The sequence below is a fragment of the Echinococcus granulosus genome (genome assembly GCF_000524195.1).
Source record: "Echinococcus granulosus chromosome Unknown EG_S00054, whole genome shotgun sequence".
In the NCBI taxonomy this organism is placed as follows: domain Eukaryota; kingdom Metazoa; phylum Platyhelminthes; class Cestoda; order Cyclophyllidea; family Taeniidae; genus Echinococcus; species Echinococcus granulosus.
Genome location: NW_020170434.1, coordinates 425,200 through 431,173, shown reverse-complemented (window position 1 = coordinate 431,173; position 5,974 = coordinate 425,200).

Below are 5,974 nucleotides of genomic sequence, written 5' to 3'. Positions count from 1 at the left end.
CCTCTTGGAATTAAAATAGACAAACTTTCCCTTTCTTTGTGTACAAAAGAATTTGACTGTACATGAAAACGCCTCGCCAACTTTTGTTAAGAAATTACTGGAGAGGGCTCATATCTTTCCGGCGTACGTCGCTAAAATCGTGATGGTGACTAACGCATGGGCTTGACCTCCGTCGTACGGCCCCTTCGCCTAGTTTTGCCCACGGGGCAATACTACTTATAACGACTTCAGCCGGCTACTACAAAAGTTTGTATTCAGGCAAATAGCAGGTATGTCTTGTATTGCCGCGTGAACGGAGTAATAAATGGAGTCAATGGTTGGTTTGGGCGTCTCGCAACCGTCCAGTAGGCAACCATAGCACTCTCAGGCAGATCGTCTACTTTTGTCGACTAAGTAGCATGTGTGTGACGTATGTATTTGTAGATTTGTTTAATGCCGCGTGGTTATAACGTAGTCTGTTTTTAGTGGATATAATCCTTTCAATTACCAAAATAAATTTACCATTTTGGCACGATATCCTTATTTTTCTCACCTCAGTGTTTCTGCTGCGGGTCAGCGTGACAAAAAAACCCATCTCGACTGTTCAGATCATTCTTGCTGCAACCATAGTCATTAACATGAGTTTGTGAAATTGGTTTGCGTCGGTAAATGCAGAAAACTCCTCAATATGCGTCATTAGATAAAGTGGTCATTTGAGAAAAGAGGCATGAGCTTGCTCTAAATTTCTCTTCAGCAAGATCTTCAGTGTTTGAAGGTTGGTAGCCCATCTCGATCTGCCTCCATTTGTTGCCTTGGTTTCCTGTCTCAGCTGGTTAATCCCATGATAACGTGACTTCCATCACCGAGGATAACATGAAGGGTGAGGCCATATCGCCCTCTCTAGAGTCCTAATGTTTGGGATGGAGTTTTACTGTAAGTAAACTTCCTGAAAGGGGGGGTTTTTTCCCATCTGATTGACTTTTCTTGGCTGGTTTAGAATTTTTTTCCGGGTGTATTTATCCCTCCCTTAGTAGTGAAGCAGGGTAAGGTACAAATGCCACCTATCGCACGAACCAGGGAACGTATTCGTAAACAGTTTAAATCAGTACATTTAAGTTGTCTAAAATGATTAAATTGAAGGGCATGGGAAGTGGTGTGCATTAAATGCCATTACAAGTGGACAAAACCCAGGATCTTCACTTTCCCATCCTCCTTTTCCCTGTCGATGTAGATGTGATTGCACTGTCACAGCATTCAAATTGAAAAATTTCCGTCAGTCGCCCCTTACCACGTCACTCTTGAAGCACTTTGCACGATAATCACACGTACTTCGTCACTACCACCACCACCAAGACCAGAAGGTCATTCAGAACGTGGTGTATTTAACTTTGAGTGGTTTGTCGTCGAAAGTAGATGGCTTCAACCATTTATCGGTGGCACTTTCAGTCAGTCTACCGGTTTCCATCACAGCAAGAACCGTAAGGGCTATTTGGCCTCCTGATAAACTTATTTCGTACTTCCTCAGACCTGTTTGGGGCTAACTAACTGGCAGCGTCCTTCAGTCCAAAAGCCTGTAAGATCTCTGCTTATTTTATTATTTAAGTGGACAAACGAACTTGCCTAGGGACTCAGTATTCTTTCTTAAGAATTTGGCAATTTCTAATGCTTTATCGCATAAATCCCCCTGTAAGAAAGAGCTGAAATTCCAGAGATAGGTTCCTGACAATCATTAAACGCCTCATATCCAGATAGTTCAAGTGGTTATGGAGGTCGGCTTCCGTGCCTCCATTCGGTGCATTTAAGTAAATTTCATCAAATCGCTGTCCCCTACTTCCAGATGACACACTTCCCTGCACCGACTAGTCCTCGCGAAGTGCATTTAAATACAGAGAACTTCTTGTCTGTCTAGATTCGACTTAAAAGAGCTTGTTACTTAGATTATAACCTATTCTATCGTTAAAATTGGTCTCCAGTTTGAACAGATATAAACTGACGTCGGATTCTGAGCGAGGGGAAGTACTTCTCTTTTGAAAAGCCTTATGAGGATGAGGAGCTGCCCACAAATCTCCTTTTCCCCCAACAAAGTCCGAGAATTGCACATCCAGTGGCGAAATAGCTGAAGTGGCTGCACAAAAGAGGGGATGAAGGAATGGGACGATTCATCCGCTCACACACCAATTCAATTCCCGCGCGCACACACGTATGCACCTCTGCCCGCAAATGCACGTGCACGGAATACGGAATAATCGATAGCCACACGTTTGCACGCTACGCCAACCAATGAGATGGCGAGACTTTTGAGGAAGTGTGGAGAATGGAAAGGTGGGCGAGGGGTGGGGCGGGGGAACACAGCCTACTCTTCAGGATGTTGCCCACGCGATGGAAGCATTTACGTGATGGGAGCGGCATGCTTCCTGCGGTCACGTGAGAAGCATGACAAAAAAGCATATTATGAGAAGGGGAAAAAAGGGAATTTTTCGTAATAAAAAAAGGAATTTATTGAAGATTCTAAGCCTCGAGGGAGGATTTAGTGTCCCACGCCGTTCAATCAGCTGAATCGCCTGCATTTTTAAAATGTGCGGAGGGGGGTGGTGAGGGGTGGGGGTGAAGAAGCACGCCGAATTTCATAATGGATGACAGGAGTAGAGACAAACAAGGCTTAATTAATGCTGAGGAATAAAATAAATTGCCATTCAGAGATGTGGTCCAAGTGGGGATGTCCTGTGTCGGAACCGCCTTAGGGGAAATCTGACAATTCCTGGCAATTTCGTTGTACCGATCAAGCTGGCTGCTAAAACCTCTCAACCGGACTCATAAACTCACACTAGTCACATGTCAGGTGTTCGTGACTTGTAGGTTCGGGGGGCAAAATTCTAGGTGTCACATATATGTGTCGCTAGTAATGAAATAATAATGCACTTAAAGTTTGGAAGATGAATGTTTGCACCAGGACGTAGTCGCACAAGATAGCGTCCTGAATCACGTGCTTTCTCCTACCACCTCCAATGGCACGAAGATTGAAAAGGCGCCAAAATTGTAAGATTAATTAGCACCTTTTTAAAACCTAAAGAATAAATCATCAACTTAGTTGCGAAAACACCAAAAGGGCACCAATGCGTTGTTCATCAAGACTGGCCCGCGTTCGCAAGTAATTACCCCTCCACCCAGCCCCCGCACACCAGTTAGTTATTTTAAGTTAAAAAACATATTTTCCCAAATAAGTGTCGCCTTCAAATTTATTTGCCTTCATCCGCCTTTAGGAGTACCCGAAGGTCCATGTGGAAAGCCTAACAGCTGACTTTTACTACACTGAATTAATCAAGTTTATGGGATTGAGCACCCCAAAATTAACCGGCATGCAAAAGTGAATTATTGTGTGTTGGCAACTATGACGCTTATAAATGTCAAAGGGATGCACAAAATAATTTCTTTTCAGTTATTGGCATTCATTTTTCCCCGCAAATCTGTTGTGGTTCTAACAAAATGTAAAATTATTGATCTGACTTCTCCGCAAAAATCCGATTGGTGCAGTCGAGGTCACACGTCAGTAACCAATAAAATGTCCTCAAGACAGGTGTTGTAAAACATTCCAAATTTGGCCTCCTCCTCTGTTTCGGTCTGCCAAACTTGGTGAGTCATGGACAGAATGCTTTTTTGTGTGAAAAAAAAAACGGAAAAAAAGTGCTTTGCCTTTTCTTCATTACTGCAGAATTTTAAGCACAATCTGTCCTGCGCATTGTGCACCACGAGGTGCCTTTTCGGCCTCACCTATATGTGTGCACTGCTAAAATAGTCCGAATTTTCCACTGATTTGGCAAAATATAACTTTTAAAGGTAAATAGTTCATACATCGCATTCACTTTAACATCCTGCATTTCCAAAGGATAATTTGGCTGCAGTTACCATGGTGATTTACCCAATTGTAGGAGTCTTCCAAGCCTAGCCTACTGGTTTGTGCCCCTCTGTCTGCACCAAGCCTGCAAAAGTAAGTAGTAAAGTCATCCGAGGTCACGTAATAAGCTCTGTTAAAGTCATCCAGGCCTTCTACAGATGGCGGAGGTCTACCTAAGGCTAATTAACCAGGAAGCTGCCAAAGAAGTCATTTTAATAGCCCAGATTCGGAACAAAAAAAAGTGAGTTAAGTGGCAATTAGGTGTCACACTTCTTCAAAACATCTCATGATAATAAGGGAAGGGGTGTTGTTAGGGCAAAAACATGTTTCAAGATTTTATTTATCAGGTAAGGAGGTAATCACGATAATAAGGTGTTACTTCAGTTCACTGCCGGAATAAAAAGAAAATAGTTTTTTTGCTTTTTCTGTCTTTGTAAGCGTGTGTATGTGCGTGGAAAAATCAGACAGAAGGTGACCACCAGTCACGCTGCCATATTTTAACACGCACAGGCAAAAAAAGTAGAACGATGATAAAATGGCAGACATTTTTGACAGGAAATGTTGGAATAAAATTACAGAACACTTGAGCTCTCTGTTTAAAAAAATGGTGAAAATGGTGCTAGGCAGAAATATCTTGTGGCACATCAGGGCTTTGCTGAAAATGTAATGGAGGAATACACTAGAAAGGGGAAATGCAGCTGCATGAGGTGTACGTTGGTGAAGACGACAAAGTCATGAGGTTGCCGGTCCACATCAACAATTTGAGACCTTCAAATCCATTGAACAGCTAAGCCTCCCGCGTTCTGTGATCGTGTCCGTCACGGCAAAGGCTGGGGGAGGGGGGGGGGAAGGCGATGCCATGATAAAGAAGAGGTGGGGAGGGGACACGTGGAGGAGCAACTATTACACGCTCCCCCCATTTGTCTGAACACGCGCCACCTCATGTCGTGTCAATTCAACTACCTTTGCCCAGCTTATCCAACCTAATGACAACTTGTCACGCCTACTGCATTGCTTTGCACCCAAACACTCCGCATGCTGCATGAATTGGTGCAAACAAATCGTGGTAACTGATGTGTGTCACATATGCGTGACGTTGAGTTTACATGGAAAAGTGAACACAAATGAGAGTCGTGACTGAGACAAGTGTCTTTTCGGAAAGAAGGAAACTCGATCCCTTGGTAATTTACCAGTAGAGGAGATGAGTGTGCAATTTGGCACGAAATAAGGAAAACTGAACACTTTTTCTACCGCAATGGGTGATGGTTTAGCAACTTCACAGTTGGCCAGTTGACTAATGGTTTCGCGGGCTTCTGGACGAAAGAAAGTGTGGGAGAAAGAGAGGTAGATAAAGAGGAAAGAAAAAGTTATACGGAAGCGCCCACCAGTCCTCCGACAAAAAAAGTTCGCCACAAATTGGACACTCCCAAACCTCTATTTGATTATGATGACCAATCAAATTCGCCTAGTCATTCAAAGAGGGCAAAAGACCCCTTAGCGAAGTCTATCAACGCATCACTATCTTCAGTTGTGCATACTACTTATATCCTATTAAGCGCCTATTATCGAAGGACAGCTACGCAAGGATGGCGGTGGTGTATCAGCAACCTCTGCGAAGCACCAACCAGCATTTCGAATGCTTGTAGATTAAAAAAACATCATCAGAAATGGCTACAGAAAAGTACACTATTCATCTACAAGAAACAGTTGTTTTATTCCTCACCACTTCCACCTTCCTTCTTTCCACTCAATCCCTTTACTTAATTCCCCCTTCCCACTTCCCTCTTCGTGTCGCCATGACGATTGGGCAGCAAACCCGCCTTCATTTACCCTTACCAAATTATTCACATACCAGCTTCACCGCGGCGATTCGGTAGCTGTTGCTGCCACTGATCATGATCCACGAAAAAACACCCATCATATGTGTCATTCTAAAATGATGATTGACACTTTTATTTTTCAGATGCTGTTACTCCTTCGCTTCACCAAATTCAACGCCTCTTCACCTACTGGCCGTTTACATGGGAGGTATCAGACGCTAAACTAATAAATTAAATCTGTCTTTCTCATTTCGATTTCGTATGATGTAAGAGTTTCGGAGCA